Genomic DNA, 23,366 nt, shown 5'->3' on the forward strand with positions numbered 1-23,366 from the left:
TCTGGCTATTCGGGGTCTCTTCTGGTTCCATTCAAATTTTAGGATTATTTGTTCCATTTCTTGGAAAAAAGTGGATGGTATTTTGATGGGGATTGCATTGAATGTGTAGATTGCTCTAGGTAGCATTGACATCTTCACAATGTTGATTCTCCCAATCCATGAGCATGGAACGTTTTTCCATTTCTTTGTGTCTTCTTCAATTTCTTTCATGAGTATTTTATAGTTTTCTGAGTACAGATCCTTTGCCTCTTTGGTTAGATTTATTCCTAGGTATCTAATGGTTTTGGGTGCAATTGTAAATGGGATAGACTCCTTGATTTGTCTCTCTTCTGTCTTGTTGTTGGTGTATAGGAATGCCACTGATTTCTGTGCATTGATTTTATATCCTGCTACTTTACTGAATTCCTGTATGAGTTCTAGCAGTTTTGGGGGGAGTCTTTTGGGTTTTCCACATACAGTATCATATCATCTGCAAAGAGTGAGAGTTTGACTTCCTCTTTGCCAATTTGGATGCCTTTGATTTCTTTTTGTTGTCTGATTGCTGTGGCTAGGACTTCTATTACTATGTTGAGTAGCAGTGGTGAGAGTGGACATCCCTGCCGCGTTCCTGACCTTAGGAGAAAAGCTCTCAGCCTTTCCCCATTGAGAATGATATTCGCTGTAGGTTTTTCATAGATGGCTTTTATGATACTGAGGTATGTACCCTCTATCCCTATACTCTGAAGAGTTTTGATCAAGAAAGGATGCTGTACTTTGTCAAATGCTTTTTCTGCATCTATTGAGAGGATCATATGATTCTTGTTCTTTCTTTTGTTACTGTATTGTATCACGTTGATTGATTTGCGGATGTTGAACCAGCCTTGCAGCCCAGGGATAAATCCCACTTGGTCGTGGTGAATAATCCTTTTAATGTACTGTTGGATCCTATTGGCTAGTATTTTGGTGAGAATTTTTGCATCCATGTTCATCAAGGATATTGGTCTGTAATTCTCCTTTTTGATGGGATCTTTGTCTGGTTTTGGGATCAAGGTAATGCTCGCCTCATAAAATGAGTTTGGAAGTTTTCCTTCCATTTCTATTTTTTGGAACAGTTTCAGGAGAATAGGTATTAATTCTTCTTGAAATGTCTGATAGAATTCCCCTGGGAAGCCATCTGGCCCTGGGCTTTTGTTTCTTGGGAGATTTTTGATAACTGTTTCAATTTCCTTAGTGGTTATAGGTCTGTTCAGGTTTTCTATTTCTTCCTGGTTCAACTTTGGTAGTTGATACATCTCTAGGAATGCACCCATTTCTTCCAGGTTATCTAATTTGCTGGCATAGAGTTGCTCATAATATGTTCTTATAATTGCTTGTATTTCTTTGGTGTTGGTTGTGATCTCTCCTCTTTCATTCATGATTTTGTTGATTTGGGTCATTTCTCTTTTCTTTTTGATCAGTCTGGCCAGGGGTTTATCAATTTTGTTAATTCTTTCAAAGAACCAGCTCTTAGTTTCGTTGATCTGTTCTACTGTTCTTTTGGTTTCTAGGTCATTGATTTCTGCTCTGATCTTTATGATTTCTCTTCTCCTGCTGGGTTTAGGCTTTATTTGCTGTTCTTTCTCCAGCTCCTTTAGGGGTAGGGTTAGATTGTGTATTTGAGACCTTTCTTGTTTCTTGAGAAAGGCTTGTATTGCTATATACTTTCCTCTCAGGACTGCCTTTGCTGTATCCCAAAGATTTTGAACAGTTGTGTTTTCATTTTCATTGGTTTCCATGAATTTTTTTTTCTTCTTTAATTTCTTGGTTGACCCATTCATTCTTTAGTAGGATGCTCTTTAGCCTCCATGTATTTGAGTTCTTTCCGACTTTCTTCTTGTGGTTGAGTTCTAGTTTCAAAGCATTGTGGTCTGAAAATATGCAGGGAATGATCCCAATCTTTTGGTACCGATTGAGACCTGATTTGTGACCTAGGATGTGATCAATTCTGGAGAATGTTCCATGGGCCCTAGAGAAGAATGTGTATTCCTTTGCTTTGCGATGGAATGTTCTGAATATGTCTGTGAAGTCCATTTGGTCCAGTGTGTCATTTAAAGTCTTTATTTCCTTGTTGATCTTTTGCTTAGATGATCTGTCCATTTCAGTCAGAGGGGTGTTAAAGTCCCCCACTATTATTGTATTGTTGTCAATGTGTTTCTTTGCCTTTGTTATTAATTGCCTTATATAATTGGCTGCTCCCATGTTCGGGGCATAGATATTTACAATTGTTAGATCTTCTTGTTGGATAGACCCTTTAAGTAGGATATAGTGTCCTTCCTCATCTCTTATTACAGTCTTTGTTTTAAAATCTAGTTTGTCTGATATAAGGATTGCCACCCCAGCTTTCTTTTGGTGTCCATTAGCATGGTAAATGGTTTTCCACCCCCTCAAATTTCAATCTGGGGTGTCTTTGGGTCTAAAATGAGTCTCTTGCAGACAGCATATTGATGGGTCTTGTTTTTTAATCCAATCTGATAGCCTGTGTCTTTTGATTGGGGCATTGAGCCCATTTACATTCAGGGTAACTATTGAAAGGTATGAATTTAGTGCCATTGTATTGCCTGTAAGGTGACTGTTAACTGTCTGTTGTCTGTGTTCCTTTCTGATCTTTGCTGCTTTTAGGTTCTCTCTTTGCTTAGAGGACCCCTCTCAATATTTCTTGGAGGGCTGGTTTCGTGTTTGCAAATTCCTTTAGTTTTTGTTTGTTCTGGAAGCTTTTTATCTCTCCTTCTATTTTCAATGATAGCCTAGCTGGATATAGTATTCTTGGCTGCATATTTTCTCGTTTAGTGCTCTGAAGATATCTTGCCAGTCCTTTCTGGCCTGCCAGGTCTCTGTGGATAGGTCTGTTGCCAATCTAATGTTTCTACCATTGTAGGTTACATATCTCTTCTCCCGAGCTGCTTTCAGGATTTTCTCTTTGTCTCTGAGACTCGTAAGTTTTATTATTAGATGTCGGGGTGTTGACCTATTTTTATTGATTTTGAGGGGGTTCTCTGTGCCTCCTGGATTTTAATGCCTGTTTCCTTCCTCACATTAGGGAAGTTCTCTGCTATAATTTGCTCCAATATACCTTCTGCCCCTCTCTCTCTCTTCTTCTGGGATCCCAATTATTCTAATGTTGTTTCGTCTTATCATATCACTTATCTCTCGAATTCTGCCCTCGTGATCCTGTAGTTGTTTCTCTCTCTTTTTCTCAGCCTCTTTATTTTCCATCATTTGGTCTTCTATATCACTGATTCTCTCTTCTGCCTCATTTATCCTAGCATTTAGTGCCCCCATTTTTGCCCCCATTTTTGATTGCACTCATCAATAGCCTTTTTGATTTCGATTTGGTTAGATTTTAGTTCTTTTTTTATACAGAAAGGGTTTCTCTAATAACTTCCACTTTTTTTTCAAGCCCAGCTAGTATCTTTAAAGTCATGATTCTGAACTCTAGGTCCGACATCGTACTAATGTCCGTATTGAGTAGGTCCCTGGCTGACGGTACTACCTCTTGTTCTTTTTGCTGAGGTGATTTCTTCCGTCTTGTCATTTTGTCCAGAGGAGAATAGATGAATGAGAGAACAAAATGCTAACCGGTTTACAACGTCCCCAGCAAATATGCTGTATACAAATCAGAAAAGACCTGAAACCAGGGAAAAGAAAGGGAAAGAAAGAAAAAAGAAAGAGAAAAAGAAAAAAAAAAAAAGATAAAAACAAAACAAAACAATACAAAAAAGGCAGAATATGATCAAATATGATCAGGTTAGTGCATAGATCAGTGCCACACACTAGATTTTGGGCGTATTTTGGGCTGTTAGAAAAAAGTGCCTCCTAAAATTTTAAAGGAAGAAAGACATATATGTACAAAATAAGGGTTGATACAATGAAGGGATAGAAGATGACTGTAAAGATGAAAATTATAAAAGATTTTATAAAAGGACTTGGTAAGATAAGTTGTTTGAAAAAAGAAAGAGGATTTAAGAAAAAAAAAAGGAAAAAGGGAGAGATGTGATCAGGGAGGAGACTAGAACAAAACCATACACTAGTGATTTAGGGTATATTTTGATCTGTTAGAAGAAACTGTACCTCAAAATTTTAAAGAGAGAACAACTTATATATATATATGCCAAAAATAAGGGTAACTACTATGAAGGGATAAAATATGACTCTAAAAATGAAAAATAAAAATTTTTTTTTTTAAAAAGGGATTTATAAGATGTTGGTTGAAAAAGTGAAAAAGAAAAATAAAAAAAAAACAGTCAGCAAAAATTAACTTTGATGAAATAATGAATCATGGTAAAAAAAAAAAAAAAAAAAAAAAGAAGCCATGAATCTATGTGCAGTATTCCCCTAGCGCTGGAGTTCTCCTATTCTCCTTGATCGATCAACTTGGTCTTGGCTTGCTGGCTGTTTGTGTTGATCTTCTGGGGGAGGGGCCTTTTGCTGTGCTTTCCAAATGTCTTTGCCGGAGGCGGAACGGCCCCGCCCTTGTCGGTCTGGGCTAAGGAAGCTGCTCCGGTTTGCTCTCAGGAGCTTTTGTTCCCTGCAAGCTCTCGGTACAGCTTTGGAGGACCAGGGCAGAAATGGTGGCCTCCCAATCTCCACTCGGAGGAGCTGAGAACTCGGGGCCCCGCTCCTCAGTGTGCCCCAGAGAAAAGCAGTCACTTCCGTGTCCCCGGTCTCCGGCCGCACTCTGTGTTCACCCGGCCTGTGACCGAGCGTTGCTATCTCTGGCACCCGACCCCGCGCGGAGTCTCCAAACCCAGCAGATCCCTGCAGTGCGTTCCCGCACCGCTCTTCCCCGGGAAGGAAGGGGAGTCTCCCCGGATCTGCTGTGTTGGGTCCCTGCTGGGGGAGCCGTGCCCCGACTGGGCCACAGATCACAGTTTATGGCAACCCCGAGCTGAGAGCCCGCGACTCTGCTCCGTATCTGCAGCCGGCTTCCCTGCTCTGATACCTGGGAGCTCTGGCGCACTCAGGCACCCCCGGTCTCCCTGTGACCCCAAGGGTCCTGAGACCACACTGTCCCGGGAGGATTCCACCCCCCGCTTAGCCACTGCAGCGACGTCCCTCCGCCAAGCCAACTTCTAAAAGGTCCGATTTTGTGCTCCGCGGCTCTATCACTTGCCAGAAGCGGCCGGCAGAGGGCCCTCCCCCGCCGTCTATCCTCCCGAATATCGCCTCGGATTCACTTCTCCGCACGCCCTACCTTCCAGTAAGTGGTCGCTTCTCTGTTCAGAGAGTTGTTGCTACTCTCCTGTTCGATCTCCTGTTGAGTTCGTAGGTGTTCAGAATGGTTTGATCCCTATTCAGCTGAATTCCTGAGACCAGACGAAATCTAGGTCTCCTACTCCTCCCAGTTTCTGACCTTCTTTTCTTGAACTTAAAAACAAAGGATAAAACAATTTAGAAAATTAATTTTTTCAAAAATATTATTTATTTATTGAGAGAGAGAGAATGCGATCTCATGACCCATGAGACCATGGCCTGAGCCAAAACCAAGATTTGGATGCTTAACTGCTTAACTGCCTGAGCCCCAGGTGCCCCTGAAAATTGATTTTTAAAAGGAAGTTTATGCGAGATGAGAGAAAGATTTAAGCAGTGGTAATCTGTAAAGAAAGTTGCATGATGAGGGGCACCTGGGTGGCTCAGTTGGTTAAACCGCTGCCTTCAGCGCAGGTCATGATCCCAGGGTCCTGGGATCGAGCCCCACATCAGGCTCCCTGCTCATGCAGGAAGCCTGCTTCTCCCTCTGCCTGCTGCTCCCCCTGCTTGTGCTCTCTCCCTCTCTCTCTCTCTCTCACTATCTCTCTCTGTGTGTCAAATAAATAAATAAAATCTTTAAAAAAAAAAGAAAGTTGCATGATGAAAAAATCTTTTCTTATGTGGTGTTTCCATTTCTTTATGTTTTGCTCAAAGTTACATTTTTCATTACGTGTGTGCTCACCATTACTCAATACCCATTATGTGCATGCCAGGTGTCCCTGTTATTTAAGAATCTTGTCATTTAATTGAGCACAACTATTCACTTGGCCAAAGCTAACTGCATTTTAGACATACAGAAAGGAATAAATAAGCTCAAACCACTCTGAGACAAAAAAAGTTATGAAAACTATCAAATTCATTTTTTTAAAAATGAGCTAAAAATGAAGAATAAAAGTTATTTAATTTTACAAATAAAGTTCAAAGGTAGACTCTGTATTTACCAAGAATGACATACATGAGAAAGACACAAAGAAGACTTCACCTCATTCATTGGCACACTACAGATAATGCTCTTTCATTATATGGTCAATCTCTCCATCTGAACGTGGAGGTTCTCTACTCAGCCTTTCCAAAGGCCCGGGGAGATAAATTACACAGATAAATTGCATGGCAGGCATCTTCATAGGGAGGCGCTGTAAAGTTTTGGTCAAGAGCCAAAACTTTGAGAAAAGCCTGTTATGCATTAGTAAGGGTCTTAACCAAAAATGCCAAGGGCTCATGAGGAAAGAGCTTTCCTTCAGCTCTTGACATACAAGAAGCTTGGATGGTTCACAAAAACTTTTGATAAGCATCTGGCCATCTGGGTTCAGGTCCAAGCCATACTTCTGAAGTTCCTAAGCTGCATCCGTCCATGCTTGTTACATAGGAAACAAGCATGGATAAAAGGCACATACCAAATTATTGTAAGAAAATGTTTTGGCACCTATTGTCCATCATTAATAAATAAGTGGGGAGTTCCATTCTGTGGACAAGTGTAGATGGTTCATTTGTCCAACCATCAAGTTCAAGCTAGGAATCTAAAGTGGTCCTTGTTCTTTCTATTTCAGAAAGAAAAAGTAAGTCAAAAATTATAGGCCAAGCACTGGTCCTTGAGCATAGAGGCTTTTGACGACTGGATTTGAAAGTAACTCTCTCTCCTTTACAGTGTGTCTACAAGACAAGTTATGCACAGGATTGAACCTGACTTCCACCTTCTCTCTCACCTATGAGACAGGACCATCTTGTCTCATTAGCGTCATTAAACCATAGCCACAAATCCTTTCCCTGAAGTCCTGAAATTCTCTCTTCACATCCGAGGAGACAACAATTGCAGTGTTTTGCCAGTAGTCATAACACAATATGAAGTAGAGATTTGGGGTTGCCTAGGCAAATACGACAGGGAAAAGTGGTTGGCCTCTAGCCTACCAACACATTAATAAATATCACTACATGGGGGTAAAGACTTCCTCCGGAGCTGATTACTAATTCATCTAAAGGTGACTGCCATCGTCACCCAGAGAGAAAATAAAGTTCTTTATTTTTTCCATTTTCCTTCAGACATGATCCACATTTGACATCTGTGATCTCCTGTGTTTTAAGTTTTATAAGCTCCTTGGTGCTGGCAGAAATGTTAATCCTCTAAAAAGAAAAATTCAGCCTTCTTGTTCTTCCTAACCACCCTAGTGAATAGTAATAAAACATCTTCTGCAAAGGGCTCCCAAGATATTCCCATGCCCACAAACATCCAAGAACCACCACCTACAATACTACGTAAGTCATTGCATGCAGAAATGTATATGTTATTTGGAAGACATATTGAATCCAAAGCCTCAATTTGACTGGTTTCAGGTACCTAACAATCAGGTGGAGCACCTTTAACTGCAGTTGGGTAGGAGGGTGAGAGCACCGGGAGAACTCCAATGACCATGTGTTACAATGGGAGTGGTGTGAATGGGCTTGAATCTACAGAGCAGCTACTCCGCTGGGAAAGAGTAGCATGGTAGCAGGAGATCAATGAAGGGAAAGGAGGCATCAAAAGAGGACAATATTCAAAGACATAATCATCTTTTTTTAAAGATTTTATTTCTTTATTTGACAGAGAGATAGAGAGAAAGCACAAGTAGCCAGAGAGGCAGGGAGAGGGAGAAGCAGACTCCCCACTGAGCAGGGAGCCTGATGTGGGGCTCGATCCCAGGACTCTGGGATAATGACCTGAGCCGAAGGCAGATGCTTAACCGACTGAGCCACCCAGGCGCCCCTCAAAGGCATAATCATCTTATGACATGTAATATTTTATAATATACCTCTTATCCCCTTACACTTGGCACCACTAACCCAACAACATAGCCATGACTACCCCCATTTTACACAGGAGGATAGGAAGAATCAGGCATTCTAAATGATATATCCTTGTCTTCACCCCTCCAGGAAAGCAATTACTAGAGTTTCAGAATGCAGAAGAAAATCCATATTTTTTTCTACAAATCCTGTCTGTTTTCCATAACACCAATGGCCAATTTTCATGTATATATATATATATATGTACACATATATATATGAACTAGCTCTAACCATCTCAATTTGAGGATGCTAGCTCTTTGCATATTTCCATGATAATGATAATAATAATGGTGATCATCACCATTATGGTAACAGCTACCATTTATTGAGTGTTGAAATTGCTAGACCCAGTACAATATGTTTTAAAATACACTATCTAATTTAATTCTCACAACAACCCTGTGTCTTAGGTCATTTTATTCATATCTTATAGATGAAGAAACAGATGCTCAGAGAGATGAAGAAACAGATGCTCAAAGAAGCCAAGTGACTTGCCCTGGATTCACAGATGCTGAAAGAGAGCTGCCACTGGAACATAGGTCTTCCTGATTTGAAAGCCTGTATCCATAACCATAATGCCATTTTCCCTTTCCTTAGTCTCCCTTCTGGGAAATCATGTCAATGACTAGGTTAGATTCAGGGAAATAGATATTTTTTTCCAGTTTCAGCTGTAAAATATGAAATATGTGGTTAATGAGAAAGGAGCAGCATAAGATATAAAGTGAGCATAAATTACAGGCTGGTGGCTGTCTGAAATAGTGTTACAAATGAAGATCTGCTCCTACCAATGCATGCATTTTATGAAGCCTAGCAATGTAGAATGGAGACAACCTTCTCATTGGCTGGAGGCTGCTGAGGGAAGAGCAAAGTCATAAATCCCCCTGGAGGCTAGCTGCATCTGCCCCAGGTGAAAGCACCATAGGCGGCCATGTTGTATCCACAGGTTCATGAGAGCAGGGCCCTTCTTGTTAAGCTGATTGCCTAGGCTTAATCAGGCACTGACAGTGGGATTGGGAGAGTGACAGCTATACCTACTGGCTCCGGGCTAGCCCATCATTCTTGATTGCCACGTGGGGTAGATCTGATGAGCAGATGAATGCTGATGAGAACACAAGCCAACATCCATGTCACTTGTTCATTCTGACTCCATCAGAAGAGTGAGTAGGGGCAGCTATGACTGGACTGTGGCATGGGGTCGGGAGGGGTCAGACACGAGGCTAGATGAGAGGTGAAGTTAATTAGATCATCTGTGCATCACAGGGAGGCCACTAGTTGCTTTCTCTGAAACTGGACCAATGTTTTTTTCTAATCTTGACTTTGGGCCCTAACACATCCTTCTGGCATGCTGGTTTATTTCTGTTATCTCCACTAGTACCTCCATTTAACAATTGAGTAGTGTTTTTGTTTGTTTGTTTGTTTGTTTGTTTGTTTTTATTCTTGTAATCATGACTAACCACAGGCTGGTAGAACGGCAGATGATTCTGTAGTTCAGCTAATCTAATAATTTTCTCTCTCCTTTCCTCCCTCCCTCCCTTCCTCTTTCTTTCCTTTCTTCCTTCCTTCCTCTCTCTCTCTCTCTATCTCTATGTCTCTTTCTTTGTCTCTTTCTTTCCTTCTGTGGACAGAAAGGAAACAAAACTTAGAGGCATCAATCTATTAGCAGTGGAGTGAGGATTAAAATGCAAATCCCCTTCATCATGTTCCTTAGCACTGTGGACAATCATTCAGTTCCCTACTCTTCCTATGGGTGCCAACATCTATTTATTACCAGCTCCCAGTGAATTTTGAGTGTGTAGTTCAAGTTGGTGACAGACATGATAGAAACAATGAGAGCAATGATCTTGAAGCCATCGCTGCAATCTGCAGCCCAGGATGAGCGGCAATGTGGCCTAGGGGATTCTGAGCCTTTGTTCAACAGAGCCGCAAACATTCCTGCCTGAGCTGTTGTTGTTTTACAACCAACATTAATACTCTTGGGGAATATTCGGTTACCTGGAAACAGAAGCCCATCACTGAATTCATTAATATTCAGCCAGTATGTTTTTATGAGTTTTATTATACAATTTTTCTACTTTGGTCCTAATTAACAGGTAAATACCATCAAATGAAACATTCTCAAGGATTTATGGAGCTGAGTTTGAATTTCCAATTTTCTTTTTCCAATCCCAGCTTCCCTGTTTTTAGTTTGATTTTTTCTCCTGGATTCTTATTTTGATTAAGAAACCAGATGACATAAGATGCGTCCATTGAGAAAGAAAAGAGGCTGAGGTCAATATCACTCAATTTGGGGTGGAAATGAAGGGTAAAATCCACCTGTTTAAGAAAGAGTTGTTAACATTTTATTCAACTCTGTAGGAGCAGACCTGAAATTCTGTCCAGAGATGAAGCTAGATTATATGATTCTGAATTAAACTCATGAACAGCACAAATGCGTTTCTAAATGGATGGTTAAGGTAAAAGATGCATCAGGCATGGGGCGCCTGGGTAGCTCAGTCAGTTAAGCATCTGCCTTTGGCTCTGGTCATGATCCTGGGGGCCCGGGATCGAGCCCCATATGGGGCTGCCTCCTCAGTGGGGAGTCTGCTTCTCCCTCTCCCTCTGCCCCTCCCCCTCACTTGTGCTCTCTCTCTCTCTCTCTCAAAATAAATAAATAAAATCTTTAAAAAAGACTCATCAGGTGAAAACATGTAGCTAGAAAAGTGTTAATAATTCTTAGACAACTGCTTTCAAAGGTTCGCCATTGAACCTTTTTGTTCACCTTAACTAAAAGTCATTCTTCACATTGTGCATTGAATTCTATCTCCCAAAAAATATGCTGAAGTCTTAACCCCCATTTCCTGTGAACATGACTTTATCTGGAAATAGGGTCTTTTGCAGTTATTCAACATGAGGTTCACAACCTAAATAAGCCTGGCATCTTTATAAGAAAGGACAAGACACATAGAAATTGAAGCACAAGGGACAATGCCACGTGACAAGGAGGTAAGGTTGGGAGTGAGGGAGTGATATATTTACAAGCCAAGGAATGCCTTGGATTGCTGACAATACCAGAAACTAAGAGAGGGGCAGTGAACAGTTTCTCCTCTACTGCATTCAGAGAAAGTATGGCCCAGTCAACATCCTGATTTCAGACTTGTAACATCCAGAACTGTGGAAGAATAAATTTCTGTGTTCTGTTTGTTTTTATTTGATTATTTGTTTTTTATTTTTTTATTTTAATTTTTTTATTCTTATGTTAATCACCATATATTACATCATTTGTTTTGGTGTAGTGTTCCATGATTCATTGTTTGTTCATAACACCCAGTGCTCCTGCAGAATGTGCCCTCCTTAATACCCATCACCAGGCCAACCCATCCCCCCACCCTCCTCCCCTCTAGAAACCTCAGTTTCTTTTTCAGAGTCCATCATCTCTCCTGGTTCGTCCCCCCTCTGACTTACTCCCCTTCATTCTTCCTCTCTGCTATCTTCTTCTTTTTCTTTTTTCTTAAAATATGTTGCGTTATTTGTTTCAGAAGTACAGATCTGTGATTCAACAGTCTTACACATTTCACAGCGCTCACTGGAGCACATACCATCCCCAGTGTCTATCACCCAGCCACACCATCCCTCCCACCCCGGACCACACCAGCAACCCTCAGTTTGTTCCTGAGATTAAGAATTCCTCATATCAGTGAGGTCATATGATACATGTCTTTCTCTGATTGACTTATTTCGCTCAGCATAACACCCTCCAGTCCATCCACGTCGTTGCAAATGGCAAGATCTCATTCCTTTTGATGGCTGCATAATATTCCATTGTGTATATATACCACCTCTTCTTTATCCATTCATCAGTCGATGGACATCTTGGCTCTTTCCACAGTTTGGCTATTGTGGACATTGCTGCTATAAACATTGGGGTGCACGTACCCCTTCGGGTCCCTACATTTGTAACTTTGGGGTAAATACCCAGTAGTGCAACTGCTGGATCGAATGGTAGCTCTAATTTCAACTGTTTGAGGAACCTCCATACTGTTTTCCAGAGGGGTTGCACCAGCTTGCATTCCCACCAACAGTGTAGGAGGGTTCCCCTTTCTCCACATCCCCGCCAACATCTGTCCTTCCCTGTCTTGTTAATTTTAGCCATTCTAACGGGTGTGAGGTGGTATCTCATTGAGGTTTTGATTTGGATTTCCCTGATGCTGAGCGATGTTGAGCACTTTTTCATGTGCCTGTTGGCCATTTGGATGTCTTCTTTGGAAAAATGTCTGTTCATGTCTTCTGCCCATTTCTTGATTGGATTATTTGTTCTTTGGGTGTTGAGTTGGATAAGTTCTTTATAGATTTTGGATACTAGCCCTTTATCTGATATGTCATTTGCAAATGTTTTCTCCCATTCTGTCGGTTGTCTTTTGGTTTTGTAGACTGTTTCTTTTGCTGTGTACAAGCTTTTTATCTTGATGAAATCCCAATAGTTCATTTTTGCCCTGGCTTCCTGTGCCTTTGGTGATGTTTCTAGGAAGAAGTTGCTGCGGCTGAGGTCAAAGAGGTTGCTACCTGTGTTCTCCTTTAGGATTTGGATGGACTCCTGTCTCACGTTGAGGTCTTTCAACCATTTGGAGTCTATTTTTGTGTGTGGTGTAAGAAAGTGGTCCAGTTTCATTCTTCTGCATGTGGCTGTCCAATTTTCCCAACACCATTTGTTGAAGAGACTGTCATTTTTCCACTGGACATTCTTTCCTGCTTTGTCAAAGATAAGTTGACCATAGAGTTGAGGGTCCACTTCTGGGTTCTCGATTCTGTTCCATTGATCTATGTGTCTGTTTTTGTGCCAGTTCCATACTGTCTTGATGATGACAGCTTTGTAATAGAGCTGGAAGTCCAGAATTGTGATGCCGCCAGCTTTGCTTTTCTTTTTCAGTATTCCTCTGGCTATTCGGGGTCTCTTCTGGTTCCATACAAATTTTAGGATTATTTGTTCCATTTCTTTGAAAAAGTGGATGGTATTTTGATGGGGATTGCATTGAATGTGTAGATTGCTCTAGGTAGCATTGATATCTTCACAATGTTGGTTCTTCCAATCCATGAGCATGGAACGTTTTTCCATTTTTTGTGTCTTCTTCAATTTCTTTCCTGAGTATTTTATAGTTTTCTGAGTACAGATCCTTTGCCTCTTCGGTTAAATTTATTCCTAGGTATCTTATGGTTTTGGGTGCAATTGTGAATGGGATCGACTCTTTGATTTGTCTCTCTTCTGTCTTGTTGTTGGTGTATAGGAATGCCACTGATTTCTGTGCATTGATTTTATAGCCTGCTACTTGACTGAATTCCTGTATGAGTTCTAGCAGTTTTGGGGTGGAGTCTTTTGGGTTTTCCACATAAAGTATCATATCATCTGCAAAGAGTGAGAGTTTGACTTCCTCTTTGCCGATTTGGATGCCTTTGATTTCTTTTTGTTGTCTGATTGCTGTGGCTAGGACTTCTATTACTATGTTGAATAGCAGTGGTGAGAGTGGACATCCCTGCCGCGTTCCTGACCTTAGGGGAAAAGCTCTCAGCTTTTCCCCATTGAGAATGATATTCGCTGTAGGTTTTTCGTAGATGGCTTTTATGATATTGAGGTATGTACCCTCTATCCCTATACTCTGAAGAGTTTTGATCAAGAAAGGATGCTGTACTTTGTCAAATGCTTTTTCTGCATCTATTGAGAGGATCATATGATTCTTGATCTTTCTTTTGTTAATGTATTATATCAAGTTGATTGATTTGCTGATGTTGAACCAGCCTTGCAGCCCAGGGATAAATCCCACTTGGTCGTGGTGAATAATCCTTTTAATGTACTGTTGGATCCTATTGGCTAGTATTTTGGTGAGAATTTTTGCATCCATGTTCATCAAGGATATTGGTCTGTAATTCTCCTTTTTGATGGGGTCTTTGTCTGGTTTTGGGATCAAGGTAATGGTGGCCTCCTAAAATGAATTTGGAAGTTTTTCTTCCATTTCTATTTTTTGGAACAGTTTCAGGAGAATAGGTATTAATTCTTCTTTAAATGGTAGAATTCCCCTGCGAAGCCATCTGGCCCTGGGCTTTTGTTTCTTGGGAGATTTTTGATGACTGCTTCAATTTCCTTAGTGGTTATAGGTCTGTTCAGGTTTTCTATTTCTTCCTGGTTCAGTTTTGGGAGTTGATACATCTCTAGGAATGCACCCATTTCTTCCAGGTTATCTAATTTGCTGGCATAGAGTTGCTCATAATATGTTCTTAGAATTGTTTGTATTTCTTTGGTGTTGGTTGTGATCTCTCCTCTTTCATTCATGATTTTGTTGATTTGGGTCCTTTCTCTTTTCTTTTTGATCGGTCTGGCCAGAGGTTTATCAATCTTGTTAATTCTTTCAAAGAACCAGCTCCTAGTTTCGTTGATCTGTTCTACTGTTCTTTTGGTTTCAACTCATTGATTTCTGCTCTGATCTTTATGATTTCTCTTCTCCTGCTGGGTTTAGGCTTTATTTGCTGTTCTTTCTCCAGCTCCTTTAGGTGTAGGGTTAGATTGTGTATTTGAGACCTTTCTTGTTTCTTGAGAAAGGCTTGTATTGCTATATACTTTCCTCTCAGGACTGCCTTTGCTGTATCCCAAAGATTTTGGACAGTTGTGTTTTCATTTTCATTGGTTTCCATGAATTTTTTTAATTCTTCTTTAATTTCCTGGTTGACCCATTCATTCTTTAGTAGGATGCTCTTTAGCCTCCATGTATTTGAGTTCTTTCTGACTTTCCTCTTGTGATTGAGTTCTAGTTTCAAAGCATTGTGGTCTGAAAATATGCAGGGAATGATCCCAATCTTTTGGTACCAGTTGAGACCTGATTTGTGACCTAGGATGTGATCAATTCTGGAGAATGTTCCATGGGCACTAGAGAAGAATGTGTATTCCGTTGCTTTGGGATGGAATGTTCTGAATATGTCTGTGACGTCCATTTGGTCCAGTGTGTCATTTAAAGTCTTTATTTCCTTGTTGATCTTTTGCTTAGATGCTCTGTCCATTTCCGTCAGGGGGGTGTTAAAGTCCCCCACTATTATTGTATTGTTCTCAATGTGTTTCTTTGCTTTTGTTATTAATTGCCTTATATAATTGGCTGCTCCCATGTTTGGGGCATAGATATTTACAATTGTTAGATCTTCTTGTTGGATAGACCCTTTAAGTAGGATATAGTGTCCTTCCTCATCTCTTATTACAGTCTTTGTTTTAAAATCTAGTTTGTCTGATATAAGGATTGCCACCCCAGCTTTCTTTTGGTGTCCATTAGCATGGTACATTGTTTTCCACCCCCTCACTTTCAATCTGGGGGTGTCTTTGGGTCTAAAATGAGTCTCTTGCCGACAGCATATGGATGGGTCTTGTTTTTTAATCCAATCTGATAGCCTGTGTCTTTTGATTGGGGCATTGAGCATTTACATTCAGGGTAACTATTGAAAGGTATGAATTTAGTGCCATTGTATTGCCTGTAAGGTGACTGTTAGTGTATGTTGTCTGTGTCCCTTTCTGATCTTTGCTGCTTTTAGGCTCTCTCTTTGCTTAGAGGACCCCTTTCAATATTTCTTGGAGGGCTGGTTTCGTGTTTGCAAATTCCTTTAGTTTTTGTTTGTTCTGGAAGCTTTTTATCTCTCCTTCTATTTTCAATGACAGCCTAGCTGGATATAGTATTCTTGGCTGCATATTTTTCTCGTTTAGTGCCCTGAAGATATCTTGCCAGTCCTTTCTGGCCTGCCAGTTCTATGTGGATAGGTCTGTTGCCAATCTAATATTTTTACCATTGTAGGTTACATATCTCTTCTCCCGAGCTGCTTTCAGGATTTTCTCTTTGTCTCTGAGACTCGTAAGTTTTACTATTAGATGTCGGGGTGTTGACCTATTTTTATTGATTTTGAGAGGGGTTCTCTCTGCCTCCTGGATTTTGATGCCTGTTTCCTTCCTCACATTAGGGAAGTTCTCTGCTATTATTTGCTCCAATATACCTTCTGCCCCTCTCTCTCTCTGTTCTTCTTCTGGGATCTCAATTATTCTAATGTTGTTTCATCTTATTGAATCACTTATCTCTCGAATTCTGCCCTCGTGATCCTGTAGTTTTTTCTCCCTCTTTTTCTCAGCCTCTTTATTTTCCATCATTTGGTCTTCTATATCACTGATTCTCTCTTCTGCCTCATTTATCCCAGCAGTTAGTGCCCCCATTTTTGATTGCACCTCATCAGTAGCCTTTTTGATTTCGACTTGGTTAGATTTTAGTTCTTTCATTTCTCCAGAAGGGGTTTCTCTAATAACTTCCACGCTTTTTTCAAGCCCAGCTAGTATCTTTAAAGTCATGATTCTGAACTCTAGGTCCGACATCGTACTAATGTCCGTATTGAGTACGTCCCTGGCTGACGGTACTACCTCTTGTTCTTTTTGCTCAGGTGATTTTTTTCATCTTGTCATTTTGTCCAGAGGAGAATAGATGAATGAGAGAACAAAATGCTAACAGATTTACAACGTCCCCAGCAAATATACTGTATACAAATCAGAAAAGACCTGAAACCAGGGGAAAAGAACAGGAAAGAAAGAAAAAAGAAAGAGAAAAAAAAAAGAAAAGAAAAAAAGATAAAAACAAAAACAGAACAATACAAAAAAAGCAGAATGTGATCAAATATGATCAGGCTAGTGCATAGATCAGTGCCACACACTAGATTTTGGGCGTATTTTGGTCTGTTAGAAAAAAGTGCCTCCTAAAATTTTAAAGGAAGAAAGACATATATGTACAAAATAAGGGTTGAATCAATGAAGGGATAGAAGATGACTGTAAAGATGAAAATTATAAAAGATTTTATAAAAGGACTTGATAAGAAGTTGTTTGAAAAAAGAAAGAAGATTTAAAAAAAAAAAGAAAAAAGGGAGAGAATGTGATCAGGCAGGAGACTAGAACAGAACCATACACTAGTGATTTAGGGTATCTTTTGATCTGCTAGAAGAAACTGTATCTCAAAATTTTAAAGAGAGAACAACTTATATATATATGCCAAGAATAAGGGTAACTACTATGAAGGGATAAAATATGACTCTAAAAATGAAAAATAAATTTTTTTTTTTAAAAAGAGATTGATAAGATGTTGGTTGAAAAAGGGAAAAAGAAAAAGAAAAAAAAACAGTTAACAAAAATTAACTTTGATGAACTAATGAATCATAGTCAAAAAAAGCCATGAATTCTATGTGCAGTATTCCCCTAGCGCTGGAGCTTCCCGTTCTCCTTGATCGGTAAACTTGGTCTTGGCTTGCTGGCTGTTCGTGCTGATCTTCTGGGGGAGGGGCCTGTTGCTGTGGTTTCCAAATGTCTTTACCGGAGGCGGAATTGCCCTGCCCTTGTCTGACCGGGCTAAGCAAGCTGCTCGGGTTTGATCTCAGGAGATTTTGTTCCCTGCAAGCTCTCCGTACAGACTTGGAAGACCAGGGCTAAAATGGTGGTCTCCCAATCTCCACCCAGAGGAGCTGAGAACTCGGGGTCCCACTCCTCAGTGCGCCCCCAGAGAAAAGCAGTCACTCCCTTGTCCCTGGTCTCCGGCCGCTCTCCGTGTTCACCCGGCCTGTGACCGAGCATTTGTATCTCTGGCACCTGACCCTGTGTGTAGTCTCCAAACCCAGCAGATCCCTGCGGTGCGTTCCTGCGCCGCTCCTCCCCGGGAAGGAAGGGGAGTCTCCTCGGATCTGCCGCTTGTTGGGTCCCTGCTGCAGGAGCAGTGGCCCGACTGGGCCGCGGATCACAGTTTATGGCAACCCTGAGCTGAGAGCCCGCGCCTCGGCTGCGTCTCTGCAGCCGGCTTCTCCGCTCCGATACCTGGGAGCTCTGGCGCACTCAGGCTCCCCCGGTCTCTCTGTGACCCCAAGGGTCCTGAGACCTCACTGTCCCGCGAGGGTTCCAGCCCGCTTAGCCACTGGAGCGACGTCCCTCCGCGGAGCCGACTTCTAAAAGGTCCGATTTTGTGCTCCGCGGCTCTAGCACTTGCCAGAAGCGGCCGGTGGAGGCCCCTCCCCCGCCATCTATCCTCCCGAATATCGCCTTGGATTCACTTCTCCGCACGTCCTACCTTCCAGTAAGTGGTCGCTTCTCTGTTCAGATAGTTGTTGCTACTCTCCTCTTTGATCTCCTGTTGAGTTCGTAGGTGTTCAGAATGGTTTGATCCCTATTCAGCTGAATTCCTGAGACCAGACGAAATCTAGGTCTCCTACTCCTCCGCCATCTTGCTCCGCCCCTGATTGTTTGTTTTGATATGTTATTGGTAAACTATTATGGCAGCCCCAGGAAACCAATACAGATATATGATCACCTGTTTTATGCGGGTTAAATTTGCTTTATCGATAAATACTGAATTTACCAAAATATTATGGAAGTGTTTTAACAGTGGGAATCTGAAACTAAATATTCTGTTGAAATGCACAAAATAGAAGTACTGCCAGTTCTTAACAGACTCTTTCTAATATATTTTATTAACTGAGGCTATACTAAATCTTTATCATGAAAAGCATATTCAGGAAGATTTAGTTTTTGTGAATATAATCCATAAGAAATAAAGTAAGTTGAAAACAAACAAAAAAGTTTTTGGCAAATATCTGTGCTATATTTGATTTTTCAATGCTTTCTTTAAGATTTTTGGTTGGAGACACAAATCATTAATTCATTAATTCACTCATTTTTTAAATAATTCATTCATAAGTCATTCTCTAAGAATGCATTTACAATGTTTTATAGATGCTTTTTGTTCTTCTCATCTGTCTTCTCAACTGATGCTTTCACAAACCAAAATTATCAATATTTGACAGATATGCACAGCATCAAGGTAGTCATGTAATAGAGACTCAAGAGACATCATGTCAGTTACCAGGAACTTCTCTTTAGTTTTTAAACAAAATACCCTCCTTATTCAGCTAACGTATTTCATTACTGTCATATTAAATTGAGTATACCAGTTTCCTGAAAGAATGAACTCTTGAGATAAAATTAAAAAATCTTCACAACTTACAGCTAGTCTTATTTATTGAACTGAAATTTGGAGCTTTGAGAATGCTCTACACCCTTCCTGGAACACCTGGCTTTTACACTTATTAGTTTTAGAGATGTAATATTGCATGGATTAAGACAGAGGCTTGAGTTATTTGTTCAAAATAAGCAGAAACTTTATAAGAATGGGTCCTACAAAGTGTTGGGCAAATATTTTCAAGTTAAAGAATTGTAGAATTTTTAAAGAAATAATTTTTCTTTCTGAGAAAAACACACAGAAATCATATATCAGATAGTTAAGGGAAGAGATTGTTGTCACCAATGTAAGACAATATTAGAAATATAAGTAAAAAGTTATGTTATTAATAAAATCATTAGTAATTCATCAGGAGGAAATAATTGTATAGAGAGAGATGCGATGTACATGTATGCATATACAATGCTTCTCAAATCCTCAATAAAGAACCACAAATGGAGGAACTAATTTGCCAGGTTGTGAGGACATAATCTAAAGCAATAGCCACAAGTGCAGAATTTTTTTTTTTTGTCTTTTAATGTCAGTATTAATGAAAACACTTTCTTTGTATGATATGCCAGTCATTATAAAAATATCCACTGTCATTTCCTACCATTCAGCAGAGTCAATTATGGAGCAGCCTGTGTGAAGTGGACATTGCTAGCACCACCCTCACCTGGGTCTCCTCAATTCTGTGGGAAGTGAGAAGGCTATATCTCACTTCTTCGTCCCTCACAGTGGTCAAGGCCAAGTGACTATTGTCTTAGTAGATTATGAGCACAAGTGAGGTGTATCACTCCTGGGTCAGGTAATGAAAATCCCTCTCCTAACCTTCCAACCATTTTTCCCCTTGGGTGGTGAGTGTAGAAGTGGTGCATTCAGATGATGAAGCCACATGAACAGATTGGATCACTATGTCATTAAGCAAGAGGCCCTGCACAGGGTCCAACCTAGAGCAGACTGGGCATATAAGAAATAAACCCCTGACATTGTGGGTTTATTTGCCACCACACCATAAGCCCAGCCTAGCCTGACCAAGAAAACAGGCCATGACTATCATTTGGCTTCATTAGTCTCCTGGTCCACAGAAGACTAGTGAGGGTGGGAGTTGTTTGATCACGTAGAGTTAGCTTACTAGGGCACTATCAACATCCCATTTCGTTTAGCTCTGGGTATATTTCAGAATGGTCCCCTCGTATTTCTACCCTTTTATTCCTGGGAGGGAATAACTTCCCCATACAAGCCATTCTCAATGAAGGAAGGGCTGGTGTTTTTTTTTACTACAGAGTAGATCTACTGAGATTGGTCTAGATGGGTAAATGCACAATCCTATGGACTAAGAGTTTCAACTAAAAGGTTAGGGTCATATTAGGTTGTCACGGTGACCAATATTTGCCTGTTGTCTCTCAGCCACCCACCCCACCACCTCAGCTCTATTCTCTGTACTTTGCCACAGGGCCAGGGAGTTAGCAAGCAATATTTTGCAGACTTCTGGTCTACCTGGTATTCTCTTGGGTTCCACCAATGGGACACAGGGTTGGGAAGTCAGAAGTCAAGGAAGAGAGAGATACTTTCTGCTTCTGGATCTGGCAGTGTGGCAGTTGATATAGAGAAAACAGAGATAGGGTGATTTCAGACTCTAGTATCTCAGGCAGGGGCTGCACGGTCTCACCTATTTCAGTTCTTATTAGTGGACGTGCCCACAACAGCACAGCTAGCAATGCATCAACAGGTACAGTTGGTCTGGGTCTACCCAGAACACTAGCAGCTCTTAATATTTGAGTATTACTTATTTTTCATTTTGCTCCTCCAGCCTTCTGCCTATCCCGTTTTCACTCTTACAGTGTCTTCTACCCCATGGCAGCCAACTTTTGAATTAAATCCTGTGTGTTTTGAAATTCCTAGGATGGTTGATGAGATCCTGAGGTTGTAATGACTTTAAAATTCTATTTGTATCCTGAGTAAAGGGAAACTGTTTTGATAGCCACATTTGAAGCATGTTGTGAAATCAAAAAAGTCTATATTCAAATATTAGCTGGGACATACCCACAGTATTCAGTGTCACTGAGTCTCACTAGCCTTTTCTGTAAAATGAACATGACAATATTGTCATACTATTAAAGGGTACTCATGATAATGTATTAGTTATTAATATTAAGTACTAAGTGAGATTTATAATGATTGCTAACATTTCTTAAGTGCTGGCAGTGCCAGTCATGGGCTAGTGCTTCTTCATAGGGACTATTGTACAATCTATAATGCTGTGAAGTGGGTTTCATTGTTACACACATTTCATAGATAAAGAACCTCAGCTTAAAGAAGTTAAATAATTTGCTCAAGTCAATGATTTAGTATGTTTGAAGCCAATACTCTAAACTCTGCAATCTGTGATCTGACCCCCAAGCCAGTGACTTAATTACCATGAGACAACACCATCCTCATCATATCAGAACTGTGAAATTCAGTGCCTGCCAGATGACAGTCACCTAGTAAATGGCAGATATTATCACTTGTCATTAATAACTACAGGGGTCACTTGGGCTGAGGGCAACTGACCATGCTAAACCAAAAACATCAGAGCTTAGATTAGGATGCTACCTCTGACTTGGCCCCCTGTTTCATTTTTCACGGGCCAAAACGGCAGGTGCAAATGTACTATGGCAATGGTGTTGAGCCATAATGTCTGTACCCCAGGGGAGCCAGAAGGGGTTCACATTTCCTCTGCCCATATACCACAAATACAGAGAGACACAGAAGTTGAGCTGCTTACAGATGTTAGACAATATGCCCACTCCTCCTTACTGTGAGCCAAGTTCATCTGTTGGAATACTGATTAAAATAACCAAATGTCAAAGCTGAATTCACAAGATGACCTGATCCAGCAAAATCACTGGGACCCTAAAAAATGAAGTGTCACTTTCTTAACACTTTCTCCTCAGATCATTTTAAATGACCTCCTCTCTGAAACTTGCCTGAAAACCCTGCCTCTTTTTGTGTTTTCCCTTGAAACACTTTGCGATATGATGGATGGAGCATGACAAATAAAAATAAATTGGATGGTATTCCCTTTTATTATCTATGATTCCTTGATCGTCCAGCAGAGTTTTTAATAAACATTTGAATTATTTACAGTAATCTACAAAGGCATTTTAATCATGCACGTAGTAGACGGAAGAGAGTGAAAAATGTCTTTGTTTCACTCTGACGGAGCCAATGAACCGTGTCACAAATGATCGCCTGCCTGATTTGTAATTATTCATGGTAAAGATCTTCATTCAGTGGCAGAAATTTTCTGGCTCTGGGTCCTAGTGATTAGGTGAGCATGGGAGTTATTGGACACAGTCTCACCCCAGGACAAACTGTACTGCACACAAAGTTTGGGATGGACTTCAGTGAAGGAAAGGCAGAAGGTGACAGATGTTCCTGCCAGTCGGGTCACTTTCAGCCGAGTCCCAGAGTGATAAGCTTTTAGGTTCTACCTTTCCCACCCATAAAGGCATCACAATGTGGTCACTCTCACCACATAGTTGATATCTGTGTTCAATTATTTAAAAAAAAATAGCCAGCTGTTCTGCACCCTATTACAGTCTTACCCATGCCAACAGAGCCCAGTGTGGGTTAAGTCAATGGAGATTGTCTGATGAGACCAGGCGCCTTTAAGCTAACTCAGACCAGACACTGACATGCAAATATTCCAGGCTTGGCTAACATCTGTGGTCTTATTGACTTTGTTCTCCAGCTAGCTTCCATTCTAGTCCATCTGCTTCCTAGGTTTTGACTTTACCTTCTATTCTAAGCTGCGTCTACTCCCTGAAGTTTTCTTATAATGGATCATTTTCTTTTTTACAGATTGATTTTCTATGTTCTCTAAGAATTTGGGGACTCTCTCTTTGCTAGACCCTTGTGCGAAACCCTCTAGCTATAGCCTCTCGGGATGAAATGGCCAGCAGCACTTTGGGAAAGGACATTCAAAAAGCCAGATAAATCAGTGGCTCTCTACTCTGGGGTACCTGAGAATCACAACACTTGTAAGCAAACCAATGTTCAGGTTCTCGCCCAGACTAATGGAATTAGAATTTTGGAGGCTGAAGTCTAGGCATTGTATTGTTTAGAGTTTCAGGATGACTTTAATATTCCACTGGGGCTGAAAACCACAGATCCAGTTAATCTGAGATGTCACTTCTGATTAGGAAAGAAGAAAATACTCATCAGTTGTGGTTGATCTATATCTACACAGATTGAATTAACTGAAAATTGAGCTTCAG

The sequence above is a fragment of the Zalophus californianus genome, chromosome 6 (genome assembly GCF_009762305.2).
Source record: "Zalophus californianus isolate mZalCal1 chromosome 6, mZalCal1.pri.v2, whole genome shotgun sequence".
Classification (NCBI taxonomy): domain Eukaryota; kingdom Metazoa; phylum Chordata; class Mammalia; order Carnivora; family Otariidae; genus Zalophus; species Zalophus californianus.